Source organism: Pseudonaja textilis, chromosome Z (assembly GCF_049901715.1).
Source record: "Pseudonaja textilis isolate UNSWEBS1 chromosome Z, rPseTex1.2, whole genome shotgun sequence".
Taxonomy (NCBI): Eukaryota; Metazoa; Chordata; class Lepidosauria; order Squamata; family Elapidae; genus Pseudonaja; species Pseudonaja textilis.
Window position 1 is genome coordinate 79,232,756 of NC_142008.1, and position 15,550 is coordinate 79,248,305.

At 41.3% G+C, this 15,550-nt stretch overlaps 1 pseudogene; it reads left to right on the plus strand.

Moving 5' to 3' along the window:
* The first annotated feature begins 372 nt into the window (after positions 1–372).
* LOC148124105 (uncharacterized) lies at positions 373–15,323 on the plus strand (annotated as a pseudogene).
* Positions 15,324–15,550: the final 227 nt, after the last annotated feature.

The window sequence follows — 15,550 nt, forward strand, 5'->3', positions numbered from 1 at the left end:
GTTAAAAGGAGGAAGCAGCTGCAATCTCACATTACTCTGAGAAGCACAGAGCCGGAGACAGAAGCCTGAAGATGATGAATGAGACTTCATCGAAACGTTGCCTAGATACTTCAATCTTACGCGGAGAAAACCGAACAACCAAAGATCCACATACAAATACCACGCGAGAACCTCAGAAAACATATATATATATATATATATATATATATATATATATATATATATATATATATATATATATATATATATATATTTTGTTTTCTCAAGTTTTAATAGTGCACTTATCATGGTATTCAGCTTTGTTTGGGTATTTTCCCACGTCATTGTAGTTGTGCTTTTAAAGTTGTAGCTACAACTTTAAAAGCACAACCAATGGCGATGAAAATACTCCGAACAAAGCTGAATACCATACAGGTAAGTATCCACGAAAACTTAAGAATATATATATATATATATGCTTTATGATGCCCCAAGCTTTATGGTCTCCCCAAAATACACAAAGAAGGAACCCCACTCAGACCAATAGTCAGCTCCATAGGCTCACCTCTACAAAACCTAGCCAAATTTCTGCACCAAACAACTACAACCTTATGCAGAATCCATCAACTCACACGTAAGAAACTCATTCCAATTCATCGAGATCATAAAGAAACAAAACTTACAACCTAGCGACCTACTAGTAAGCTTCGATGTCATATCCTCTTCACCCAAGTGCCAATAAAAGAAGCCTTGACAGCCATCCAAAACAAATACAACCCCCCAAGCACATCCTAGATCTAACCAACCACTGCCTATCCAATACATACTTCACCTACAATGGACAAAAATACAAACAAATAGAAGGAGCACCCATGGGATCACCCTCTCACCTGTCATCGCAAACCTCTACATGGAACACTTTGAAACACAAGCTCTAGAAAAATACGACCACAAACCCAAACTCTGGCTCAGATACGTAGATGACACCTTCATAATCTGGCCACATGGGAAAGAAAAACTGAACAACTTCCTCACACACCTCAACAGCCTACACCCCAAAATACAATTCACCATGGAAACAGAAGCCAACAACCAACTTCCTTCCTAGATGTCTTGGTATACAAAAGATCCAATGGCTCCCTAGGACACACCATCTACCAGAAGAAAACACATACTAACCGCTATCTACATGCACTCTCACACCACCACCAACACAGATCAATTCCGTAGCCAAGACACTCATCTCCAGAACAAAATGCTTAGCCGATGAACAACACCAAAAAACCGAACTACACACTCTCACCAACGTACTTGCAGCCAATGGATTCCAAAGAAAGAAGATTACCCACCTAATCCAAAAAGAAACCCCAACCAAAATCCAAGACAGAGAACAAGAAAACGGCAAAGCCCTCCTCCCATATATAAAAGGCACTACAGACAAAATTAGCAAGATCCTCCAAAAACACAACATCAAAACAGCATTCTGCACAAACAGAAAAATATCCACCATCCTAAGAAACCCCAAAGACAAAATCGAATTAGAAAACCAAGGAGTATATGAAATCCCCTGCACTGCCTGCCCTACCACATACATTGGACAAACTAACAGAAGAATAAGTGCACGCATTGAAGAACATAAGAACTCAATCAAAAAAGAAGAAACGACCTCTTCCTGGTCCAACACCTCAAAGCCACAGGACATGAAATTGATTTTAAAAATACCAGAACTATCGCCAAAACCGAACACTTCAACAGCAGAATAATCAGAGAAGCCATAGAGATAGAAAAACGCCCACACAGCATGAACAAACGAGATGACACCTCCCGCCTTCCAGCCATTTGGAAACCCGCCCTCATGAACAGGCAGTACCTAACATGAAGAAGGACACCAGACCCACACCCATGAGAGCCACACAAGATGCCACCACCACACTTCCATGTAGAAAACAGACTCCCACCCACTCAGAAGATGAGACACGACCATGGACCAGAAGCTGCACGGCAGCTGCATCACTACCCACTTCAAACCCCTCCGAGCCATACATGAAGCAAACTGACACCCACTATGAAGATGCAGAAGGACCACGAACTCGAAGCCAAACAGCAAGATCACAACTCACCAGTTCAAATCCCCAGCAACTAAGACTAACCTGAGCACAACCAAGCCCCCACCTGAACAGAACACGCCCCAACCAATCAGAACACGGCTAACCCCCAACCAATCAGAACACAGCCAAACCCCTACCAATGAGAACACACCCCACCCAATCAGAACACAGCCAAGCCCCCACCCAATCAAGTCCCATCCCCACTGGCAGTTAAAAGGAGGAAGCAGCTGCAATCTCACATTACTCTGAGAAGCACAGAGCCGGAGACAGAAGCCTGAAGATGATGAATGAGACTTCATCGAAACGTTGCCTAGATACTTCGAATCTTACGCGGGAGAAAACCCGAACAACCAAAGATCCACATATATATACACACACACACACACACACACACACACACATATACACACAGGGAGAGAGAGAGGGAGGGAGGGAGGGAGGGAGGGAGGGAGAGGGAGTGGGAGAGGGAGAGAGAGAGAGTATATATATGCCCATCTTACCAGACAGTAACAATCCTCATTGTATTTGTTATCTATTATTTATCTTTTGATTATTTCATGTTGCAGGCCATTGATCGAATAAATAAATAAATGAAAAAATAAGGATTGTATTTAATTATTGTCTTGGTCCTTTGACAATGTTCTTGATAAATAGGTGGCATATAAATTGTAATAAATAAATACAATTTCAGAGAACAATTTTACTTCCAATTCATACATCATATATATGATCATCCATTAAATCATGCATTTTTGATCATTAGTGACTTGGGACTGAGTCATAAGACTGCAATTATACACAGCTGTACCTCTCTGCTACATCTCAGAGAGGTTTCCACTGCTGTATTAAAATGGTATTTGCCATTCTTACATCTGTAGAAATTTGGTGTCCCTTTTGTTGATTCCCATTCAGCTGAAAATTGTGCTCATTGTGACATACCACCAGATGGTGCTGTCCTGATTTGCTTGTACACCATAAATAAAGCGATTGATTTATTCCTCTAGCTTTTCTGTCATTCTTTTTCCTCGTGTGAAAAAACATCTTCCAATCATGACTATGGTGCCTGCTGCAACAGGAAGAGTACTGTCTGGATGTAGAACTATGTTCATCATGTCTAGGTCCCTCTCAGCCTTCTGTCCTGTACTTCCTTCTCTCATAATCCAAGTGGTTAAAAAATGTAAAAAGCCAAACACTTCAGAATCATAATGATTGCTGTCAAAAGCCACACTTGTGGTTTTATTTTCTTTACATTATTAATATAGGTGAGGAAAAAATTGCCAGTGCCAGATTTTTCCGTGCTTTGTTTTGAAGGCAATGGGGAGGGGAGGTTGGTATTATCATTCTGCCATTATGCTATTCCAGACTTCTCTAGGGAAATATCATAAAATTACAGTGTTGCTATTGTGCACACATACACAATTTTGCTATTTCCATCTCTTTAGGGAGATGAATACCGATAGACAAGGATGACCTGGAACTTAAAGGAAAGGAATATTTTGCATTGTAAATTTGACTAGCTCTAGAGTTTATAATTTCTACTTAGAAATCTCATGTTCCTCTTTGAACAGCCAGGCTCCTCCTACTGGCTTTGATCAACTTCATAAACGAGTGACTGTGTCTCTTGAAGAAGGTGATTTTGAACAGCTCAGGTGAAGGAATTTTATAATGGGAGAAGATGCGCATAACACTTAATGGAGCTGCTCCAGTGCATTGTCCCTTAAACTCTAATTAGAAGAGCAATGACCTGAGTATGTTTAGCCTAAAGAAAACTAAGGGGTAGATATGTTAGCAGCCTTGGGGTTAGGATTATTTGAAGACCTTAGAGATATTCTGTGTTAAGTCTGGGCGGTGGGTCCCAAGGAGAGACGAGACTTGAAATAGTGACAACAGCTCTTTATTAGGAAACCAGATACTGAGACAAGACTCCCAGCCGAGGCAGCTCCTCTTATAGAGCTGGCTGCGGCTAGGCAGCCTATGACATGCATTTGAGCTTGCCGTGCTTGGTTTTACCCAATCGCGGCAGCTGAATAAGAACCAATCAGAACGCTTAGTTCTGTCCAATCACGGCCCGGCTTTTCTGGACCAATAGGAATGCAGGCCTACAAGCCTGCTAGTATGGAACATTCTGTATAAGACTTGAGGATGGTATCAAGAACCAGGGGATAAAAGATTTACAGAGGAATTCAAAATAAGGAGGAATGGAGAACTATTAAGGGGTAGAACAGTTTGAACATATAGCATAGAATAACAAAGTTGTAAAGGTCCTTGGAGGTCTTCCTGTCCAACTTTCCCAGCTTAGTGTCATTTGTAAATGTTATGAGTTCCCCTTTTATTCCCTTTTTGAAATCATTTATGAAGATGTTGAGAAGTGCCTAAGACAAAGTTTTGAGGTGTTCCACTGCATGCTTCCCTCATTTAGATATAGCTCTATTGAGGATTATACACTGAATAGTCAGCCAATTTCAAATATATCTGGTTGTGATGCTGTCTACCCCACATTTAAAAAAAATCTTACTAAAGAATAGGTTATGACCTACTTTATGAAATGTCTTACTGAAATCTAAGTAAATTAAGTCCAAAATATTTCCTGAGCCACTAATTTAGTTATGTTATCAAAGGAGGCAGTAAAGTTTGCCAGCTCACTGCTGGCATGATCTGTTTTTAACAAATCCATGTTGGCTTTAGTAGAAGCTTTGCTCATTTCTAGGTGTTTTGAAATCTCTGCTTGATTATCTTTTTCCAGGATTTTCTCAGGTACTGATTGTTCTATAATTTTATGCATTTATTTCCACCACCACCCCTTTTGAATATTGGAACCAAATCAGGTCTTTTCCAGACCTGATTCCCTGGTGATCCAGGTGACTGGAACTTCTACAGTGGATAGGTGTTTTCTTACCATTTTCTTGTCTATTTTGATTTGTATTTCTGTTCTGTCTTCTATGGTATTATCTTTGATACGTTGAGCCGTGATGGTGCAGTGCTTAGAATGCAGTACTGCAGGCTACTTCTGCTGACTGCCAGCTGACTGCAATTTGACAGATCGAATCTCACCAGGCTTCAGGTTGACTCAGCCTTCCATTCTTCTGAGGTGAAAAAAAGGACCCAGATAGTTGACTCTGTAAACGGTTTAGAGAAGGCTGTAAAGCACTGCGAAACTGTATATAAATCTAAGTGCTATTGCTAATGTACTATTTTTTTCATTTTGCATAAACATAGATGCAAAGAATGAATTAAATTTGCCTCAAGAAACCAAGGGATTGCATTACTGGAGGTTTTCAAGCAAAGACCCATTATCTGGAGATTTGTATGAGGCTCCATGCCTAGATTAGTGGGTTGGACTAGATGACCTTCAAGATCCTTTCCAACCCTGTGACTCTATGAGTATTTGTATAGCTAGGGATAACTTAAGGCCCACTTATCAAATGGCAGTTTAAATAAAAGCCTTTCTTGTATGCTATTTTTTAAAAGACAGTTCTTTTCTATGGATTTCTCTTCTTTGTTCATTAACTCAATAAATTGCTAGCATTCAAGCTATTTTTGTGTACTTAATTGCAATTTCCAGAAATGACCAATTATTCTACTTTTTAGTGTCCGGTTGGCTAAATTTAAGAATAAATTGCTCAGAACACTGAGACAGAGATTGTAGATTAAAAATCTAAATACACTTCCAGAGAGTCACAGACTAAGACTACTTCAGTAGTCATGATAAATAACTCCTCCTCTTTACATTTTTCCTAATCAAAATTCCCCCATGTTCACTTGTAATATATTCTATAGAAACAATATCTGACATCTGGAATCATTCCCTTCATGCTCTTTTTGTGAGATTTCTGAAGTAACTGTTGCTAGAGCTCAGTAAGAACTTTAGTTTTCCACCTAAAGGAAAGATTTTAGTGTACACCTGAAGTGACCTAAATATGGAATCAGTAATATAACAAGTGATAGTAAAAGCAAGTTATTTGCCAATTATATGGAAACTGCCATATATATTTAATAAAAACATTTGGCTTGCTGATGGGACATACATTTTACAGGTATGCAAAGTATTATTTATTATATGTAATCAGATTTTTAATTTGGTCCTGAGAAGGACAATATTAAGAAGATATTGAATTACAGACTGGTACTGTGATGCAATGAGCTAACTAGTTAACCTTTAACTGAAATTGTTAGAGGGGTGCATATTGAAGCCACAGAAGCTACTTCAAAAACAAAAGCAAGCATTCTCTAAGTGGTTAAGTATTCAATCTGTTGACAAGCAGAATCTAGAATAAAAAGGTTACTCATAGTTTGGCAGTACTTTCCTCCTTTTCTTTGGCTCTATCTTGTGATCCTGCCAAATAGCTTACAAGGATGAGATTTGATTAAAATGGAAATGCTCACTGCTACTTGAATATAATTAGAACCATTCATTTCAGCATTAGCCGACAGTTTGACAATCTGTAAAATTTTCTGAATATGGAAAGAATTCCATGGAAACAGGTCAAAGAATGAAAGTGCAAGAGGGAAGTCCTTCTTGAATTGCATTGAATAGATTTCTAATTAATGCAGAGAGCTCATTTATTACAGGCTGTTAGAACAACTACATGCCTGCTCAACAAGTGGTATGAAGAGCTGCTTTGAATCAACAGAATTCAAGATACTCCAGACTAATGGGAAAATCTATCTGAGAGAACATAATTCCATAACTATTACCTCAGGATATAGAACAATATCTGTAATTAGAGAAAGTAACAGTGCTCTCTGTTACAAATAAAATACAAATTTCTCTTCTGCCTCTGTGTAATTTACTTCTTTATATATCATATCTGCCCTGCTTTTCATATTGTGATTAAATGCATTAAAGAGAAGACTTCAAATAAAAAAAGGGATGTTCTTATTCCACAAAATTCATGATTTTGTGCCCTTTCCTTTTTGTCTGTTGGAAGCAATATCTTTTTGAGTTCACTTCCAAGTGGGGAAAAAGACACTGGAAACATGGAGGCTGTTTGGAAAGATGGTTTTGTTAAATCTGGGAGGATGGTTCAAGAACGGAGGCAAGACTCAGATAACAACAACAGCTCTTTATTAGTGACTTCAGATCTGAGCGAAATATCCCAGCCGCAGCAGCCCCTTATATAGGGCTGGCTGCGGCTAGGCAGCCAATGAAAGCGATTTGAGTTTGCCGCTCTTGGCAGGGCCAATCACGGCAGCCCATTTACTAGCCAATCGCATCAGTCTGTGGCGACCAATCACGATCTGCTATTCGCGGGCCAATCAGAGTTGCAGGCTTTCAAGCCTGCTAGTCCGGAATACCCCTCCCCTCTTGGTTCCGTTTAAGGGGTGGAGTAATATAGTCTCGCAGGTAGGCAGGTCTTCGCACCTGTCTACCTGACTTACGCAATTCCAATTGTCCATGTTCAAATTTGGGTTCAGATGGACTGTTTGCTGGATCTAGCAGGAACGGTGAACCGGTGCCATGGTTAGGGCTCTCTTCTGATGCCCCTGGGGTGATAGAGTCCTCAGCTTCGTTGCTACTGCTATGGCTCCCCGGGCTCACTGAACCTGCTTGGCTGCTTCTTCTTGGTGAAGTATTCGTCTGCCCAGGTTCAACTACAGCTGGTGAGTATTGCAAGTTATGGTGTGGTGATCTCGGTGTTAGTTCAGAATAAACAGGTGTTGGTTCTCTATTTCCGGGCTCACGGTTTCCCCTCCCCGGTGTCAAGGTTGGGGTCAGGGATGGAAGTTGTGGTCAGTCTGGAGCGTAGCTGGTCAATATGGCGTTTCCACGCTCTGCCATCAGTGGTGAGTAGACGGTAGGAGCGGAGACCCGTAACTTGAGTTACTTGAGCAGGAATCCAGAGGGGATCCCCAGAAATTTTTTTTGCAAATACAAGGTCTCCTACCTTAAAGGTGCGGTGCTTGCTGCTGGAACCCAGGGGCTTTTCCAGGGTGTAGGCAGGGTGCAAGCGGTCTAGAGGCGATCTGAGTTTCCTGGCCATCAGGAGTTCAGCTGGGCTCTTGTTAGTCGTGCTGTTAGGTGTGATGTGTTGAAGAAGCAGCATTCTAGTGACTTTATCATGGATATTACCTTGTTCCATTTTCTGTAGGGTTTTCTTTGTGAACTGAACCATTCGTTCAGCCCTACCATTCGCCGCTGGATGAGCCGGCGATGTGAGTGCGAGTCGGATGCCCCATTCAGCTAGATATTGTTCAAAGGTTAAGGCAGTAAATTGGGGGCCATTGTCAGAAACCAGGACATCAGGTAGGCCGTGTGTGGCAAAGAGTCTGTTCAATTTCTTGATGACTGCCTCTGTAGTGATTGTTTTCATTTTATTGACCTCAAGCCAGTTAGAATACGCATCTACAGTTATTAGGAAAGTCTGGCCTCTAGTAGGTCCAGCAAAGTCAATATGAATGCAAGACCAGGGACCCCTGGGTGTTTCCCATTCTGCTGGTGGAGCTTTTGGTGGGGCTGAGTGGTTTTCCTGGCATCTGTTACAAGAGGTGACTCAGGTTTCAATTTGTTTGTCCATACCTGGCCACCAGGCGTAACTTCTTGCCAGCGCTTTCATACGCACGATGCCTGGGTGTCCATCGTGTAGCATTTGCAGGACTTTTTTTTTGTAGTTTAGTTGGTATAACAACTCGGTCTCCACATAAAACGCACCCTCTTTGTGAGAAAAGCTCTGTCTGTCTGTTTTTGAATGGCTTAAAGGTTTCCTTGGGCTCGTATTCTGGCCATCCCCTCTCCACCCAGCCAAGAACTCATGCCAAACAAGAGTCTCTTTTGGTTTCAAAGGCGATGTCCTGGGCCGTTAGTGGAGGTGAGGGAATTGTCTCGATTTGTAGTATTGGGAGCGTGGGAGCTGGGTCTTCCTGTGGCTCGGGTAGTGGCGAGCGGCTCAAGGCATCTGCGTGAGGAATAGATTTCCCCGGGTGAAACTTTAATTGATAGTCGTAGGCAGCTAGAAATTCCGACCATCGCGTCATTCTGGGGGAGAGAATGTGTGGGGTAGGTTTGTCGCCTGCCAGAATGCCAAGTAATGGCTTATGATCCATGATAATAGAAAATGGTCTCCCATAAACATATTCATGAAACCTTTTAATTGCAGAGACAATAGCAAGGGCTTCCTTATCTAAGTGGCTATAGTTTCTTTCTGTTTTTGACAGAGTTCTTGAAAAAAATGCAATTGGTGCCTCTGAGCCATTTGGTAGGATGTGGCTCAGGATGGCCCCCACCCCAAATGGTGAGGCATCACAAGTAACAGTCAAGGGGAGTGTCTTGTTATATTGAATTAGCACTGCATCAGAGGTAAGGAGGTCTTTTACTTGCTGGAAGGCATGTTCCTCCCGACATCCCCAAATCCAGGAGGCCCTTTTATCGAGAAGTCTATGAAGGGGCTCTGCAACAGTCGCCTTCTGGGGTAGGAAAATGTTATAAAAGTTAATAAGTCCCAGGAAGGCTTGGAGGTCAGTTTTGTTTTTAGGTCTTGGGGCATTTTTGATAGCTGCCAATTTCTTTTCTGTAGGGTGGATTCCTTGTTTGTCAAGAAGGTAGCCAAGAAACTCCACCCTTTCTGTGCATAGCTGGCACTTTTCCTTCTTAACCTTGAGGCCAGCATCTTTGAACCTTTGTAGGACTGTTCTGAGGCGTTTCTCTAGTTGACTTTTTGTTGGGGCTGCTATTAATACGTCATCAAAATAGGGCACGACCCCTTTTATACCTTGTAATAGTCTCTCCATCAGGCTTTGAAAGATGCCTGGGGCTACGCTTACTCCAAACTGGAGCCTGTTGCATTTGAATGCACCACGATGTGTGACTATAGTTTGCAGTCTCGGAATCAACTGGCAGCTGTTGATACGCTTGGGCCAGATCTAATTTTGTGAATATTCTGCCACCCCCAAGTGAATGCAGGAGATGCTGATAGGCGCTCTGCTGTAGCGCGTGATTGAAGGTGGCCTTGTAGTCACCACAGATTCTCAAGGACCCGTCAGGCTATATGGGGGTGACAATTGGTGTCTCCCATCGGGCGTGGTCAATAGGTTCTAACACGCCTTGTGCAATTAATTTGTCCAGTTGCTCATCAATTTTGGGTTTGAGAGCAAAGGAACTCGGCGTGGCTTTAGGTGAATGGGCGCAATGTCGGGCGAAGATTAAGCGAAATAGGGGACCCCTTGTACTTGCCTAAGCTTTCGCTGAACACTTCTCGGAAGTCGTGGACGAGGGCTGCCTCCCAGTCATCATCTTCAGTATGATGGATGCCAGCCATTCCGATTCCTAATGGCGCAAACCACTGAAGGCCCAATAGACTTGGCCGGTCTCTGTCTACGATGGTGAGTGGTAGAATTGCATTATGTCCCTTGAAAGAGACCTGGAAATGCTGGGTACCTGCGACTGGAATCCGGTTGCCTTGATAATCTTTCAGTATGAGTCTCTGACTGCTAAGGTCTTGGCGTCAGATGTTGGGAATCAGTTGCTTGAGTGTTTTCAGGATACCATGGATAGTGATGACCCAGAGTCGACTTCCATGATGCACGGTTTATTTTCAATGGTGACCTTTACACGGATTTTTTTAGCGTCAAGCGATGAAGCGTGGCCGATGGTGATGGTTTGATGAGCCTCTTCTCATCTGGGTGTGCCGTTAAACCTCCGAGGTCTGCTGTACTGGTTCCACTGGTTGCTAGGGCGGTCCCTCTGTGTGGTGGAGTTGCCATCATTCCTTTTTGGGCTGCTCCCTCTCCGTCTGGGGCTGGAATTTCTTTTGTTTCTGCATACTTTCGCAATATGCCCTCGTTTTTCGCAAAAACGACACATGGCATCTAAGAATCTGCATTCGGATCAAGGATGGTTTCCCCCGCATCTGGTGCATTTGTAGTTGGATTTACGACCCCGCTGGTCCCATTGCTCACATTCTGACCGGAGTCTGTGGATTTCTTCCTCCTCACTGTCTGAGGATGATTCAACATCTTCATGATGGGTGGTCGATGTGTACTTGTTTGAAGGTTTCCCAGCATTGTTGGTGGGTTGGCGGTTGGTTCCGCTGGTTCGGCGCATTCGTGCTGCTGATTTACGAGTGGCTTCAGCTGTGGTGGTGTCTGCTATGGCATCTGCAAGCGAGATGTCTCCCTTGGCTATGATCTTGCTCTGGACAGTTGGATCTCTAAGGCCAAGGACGATTCGGTCTCTCATGGCATCTCACCTTCACGCTGGTCCCTCTGATAGAACTCGTGTCTGCGAATGAGAGTTGGTACTGCTGGGGCATAATGGTTGCGCAGGATGGGAGCAAGGGTGTCCCAATCCATAGTTTTAACTACAGCTGGTTTCGCTGAGGCTTTAGCCATCTTAAAAACGGCTGGTCCACAATGGGTTAGAAAAATGGCTCGTTTCTTGCTGGGCGTGGCATCTTTTAGGTTGTTGGACTCTAGGAACATTTGAAATCTGTCCATATATGAGTCCCAGTCTTCGCTAGCTGGATCGAAGGGGGCGGGTGGTATAGCGCTGCTGGCCATGTTGCCGTCATTGCGCTCTGTCAGCCACGTGCTCCTTCAGCTAGCTCAGTTCTAGTAGACTTCGTTGCCTCCGCATCCCATCCTTGTCGCCAGTGTTAGATCTGGGAGGATGGTTCAAGAACGGAGGCAAGACTCAGATAACAACAACAGCTCTTTATTAGTGACTTCAGATCTGAGCGAAATATCCTAGCCGCAGCAGCCCCTTATATAGGGCTGGCTGTGGCTAGGCAGCCAATGAAAGTGATTTGGGTTTGCTGGTCTTGGCAGGGCCAATCGCGGCAGCCCGTTTACTAGCCAATCGCATCAGTCTGTGGCGACCAATCACGATCTGCTATTTGCGGGCCAATCAGAGTTGCAGGCTTTCGAGCCTGCTAGTCCAGAACAGGTTTCATGGTGGACAGGATCACGCTGGAGCTCCTGAGTGAAAAGGTGAAAAAAAGGGGAGAGATGTTGAGAGTCCCTGGGTTTTATGCCCTCTGTTGGGATTTGAATTTGAACTTGTATTCTGATTGGTTTTCAGACTCCCATGGGGCCATGCAGGGGCATCTCTGTAGGCTGTCCTGAGTCCCAGGCTTGTTGACTCTTGCTGGATGATGATGTAATGAAAGGGCTTTGGGCAATTCTTATTATGGCTCTACTTGAAGGAGGTAGACCTTTGTTATGTAGATTAGACTTGCCCAGACCTCAGTGGCCCATTAGCAAAGGTAGGGGGGGCTGGGTTTCTGCCTCTCTGAATCTCTACTTCACTTTCTACTTCACAATTCTGCCTTTTTAGTATATCCTAAAATATTTCATTTTCCTAGGAGAGAGGGCTGGGTTTTAACTTCCTACATGTCTATCAATTGGTCAGAGTACTGCCCTCTGGAGTTTCAAGATTTACTCTCTGTAAATATAGTATACTTCCTCTATCACAAGGAATTTTTAAAAATGAACAAAAGATTTGCAGCAAATATAAGTCGGAAAGAAGATAACCTTACTTTTTAGAAGGGGTTAATTAAGGTATTAAATATTTTTATACTACTTCCCTTTAAACCAAATCTTGTTATTTTTTGCATCTTTCTTTTACTTTAAAAATGCTCCAACCATTCTAATAGACATTTCCATGGTCATAAACAGAATACTTGTTTTCACTGTGAATTTTCTTTTTTTCTTTTTATTATAATTTTTATTAATTTAAAAATACAAAGATACAACATGATACAAACTTAAAATATAACAAACAAGAATAAAAAGTTAAAATTGCAAAGATAAAAAAGGAAGAAGGGGAAAAATAAAAAGGAAAAGGAAAAAATATAATGAGATGACTTTTCTGTTTATCAAGACAGACATAAACAATTTCAATCATTTATGACTTTATTTCAACTGAGAACTCTTCTTGATATTAATCCTTTCAAATAACATCCCATATGTTTAATTTCTTATCATTTGCCTCTCTCAGAAACACAATCACAAGTTTAATACTTTCCTTCTGTTTTAACGCCATAGCTCTAAAAATGCAAGCCTTCTCTAAAAATACAAACCTTCCAGCCCTTCTTTCCACAATACTCTTTATAAACAAATTTGGAAAACTTTATCATTCAGTCCTGGTCAAGAAAAATCCATTAAAAGCCACTAGATGTGTGTGTGTGTGTGTGTGTGTGTGTGTGTGTGTATTCCTTTTAAGTAGTGCCATAAAGCTGATTTATTCTCATTTTCTCTTTATGTTTTCTCATAACTCCTTCACAATTATAACACTTTTATTTTGTAAAGACCAAGATAAAAAAAAATGTCCAAATTACTTTTGAGTTGAAATCAATCTATCCAAGTAATTGGATAGGAATTCAAATGAATTCAACAAACACAGGAATTATTGTTAAAAATGAAAACAGTGGAATTATGGCTCTTTTCCAGTTAGCTCATAGAAATTCTAGGAAAGAGCAACACACAGTTTGATTTTCTTCTTCACAATCCCTGGACAACAACATAACCAATGCATTTATCTGTGTATTGATTATAAACTCCTATTGCTGTAAGGCACATGCAAACTGCATGCCTCCATTAAGAACAAATAAATCAAAGCAACCCAGGTCTTGCTTTTAGTACCTAGCCTAAATGCTTAACACCAGAGACAGCATGTCCAGAACATATACACCAAAGCTCAAAAAATACAACCCAAGTAGTTTTTGCATTTTACAACTTATGGCCTGAAAACTTCAGCTTTATCATTTAATATCATCAGAGACTATCAAGCGTCAACCATCTCCCCTGATACAATACTTGATATTTCCCACGTCGGTTCAGAGCTCAAAAACAAAGACGGCTCGATTGTCCCATGCCTCTGCAGGTTCATTTGCAAAAATGAATCAAACAAACATAAGTTCATTTTCTCAATGAATTCACTTACAAAGAACAACAACAACCATAAGAACTTTCATCCTCATCCTGATCTAACCTAACAGCAACGTATACAATCCCGTGAGCTATGCTCTGAGCTCAAAAGACTACATGAATTAGGTAATGCTAATCTATACATTGACTACTGTGCAGATTGTATCAAAAGCAAGAACCACAACCTACAGCCCAATAACCATCACCCAAACATCCAACATTAGGGATGCACGTCCCTTTCTTCCTCCAGACCCACTACTTCATATCTTAAATGCAAACTACTCAATGCAAGAAGCTCACAAATAAAATGCAAGAATTCCTCATCTTACTAAGCACAGCCATATTCAACATTATATTTGTCTGTGAGACATGATTGAATGCATCTTTCCTGACTCCATTACCACTTAAGAGAATATCATGTTTATCAGTCTGGTCATGAAATCTGTAGAGGAGGTGCAGTTGCTATATTCTATAAAAAGTCTTTAAATCTAAAAAAGATTCAAATTATACAAGAGCTTGCTCTTCCTGAGATCACTACTGACATGGGCTGCCTCTTGCCCATACCCTCTTATTTTTCTTGGTGACCTCAACTTACCTGTTATAAATTGGACGCTAAATGAATGTACATCCAAACTCATTTACGCAACTCTGTACAATGCTGTTACCACACTGGGACTGGATCAGTTAGTATATAACAACACTAGACTAAACAACTGCCTCGACCTCATCTTCTGCAACAGCTCAAACTCAATTTATGACCTGCAAATACAGGAACCATTTTCAAACAGTGACCATAGCATGATTGACTTTTGTCTAAATTTACACCATCTCAGAGAGGATCATAATGATGGATTCCCAAAATACAATTTTTAAAAAGCCAATTATGAACCCATAGCCGCCGATTTATGATCTCTTGATTGGCACATTCTGTTCTCTGGCTGTAATACTACAGAAGAACATTATAACGCTTTCTTGCTTGAACTCGAAAGAATTATTAAGCTATATGTTCCATTAATAACCCCCAAAATAAAAAAAAACAATTTACCCAAAATAATAAGAAAACTTCAATCTAAAAAAAAATCCTTACGGTATAAAAACAAAGCTAAATACATAACTAACATTAAAAACTGATACAACACCTTATGCCGACAGATAAAGACAGAATGCACCAATTACCACTATAAGTAAGAGAAAAACCTTCTATGTGCAAAATCCACCCACGCCTTCTATAACTTTGTAAAGACCAAACTTAAAGACTCAAAAACCATCCCACCCCTAAAAGGACCAAATGGGAAAGGCTATAGTGATGAAGCCATTAAGGTAAACCTCTTCAACATGTTCTTTAACATGCTTCAACATGGTCTTTGTAAAAGGTAATGGCTCATGCCCCACATTTCCTAATTGTACACAACTATCTGCAATGATATTGACTTTACTGAAGATAAAGTAGAAAATGCACTATGTCACCTACAACCATCTTTATCTATTGGCCCTGATGGCTTATGTGCATATTTCTTTAAAAAGCTCTCCACTGCCATAGCAGAACCCTAAGCAAAATATATGAGATATCATTCAGAACCAGCTCCTTACCAAACCTATGATCT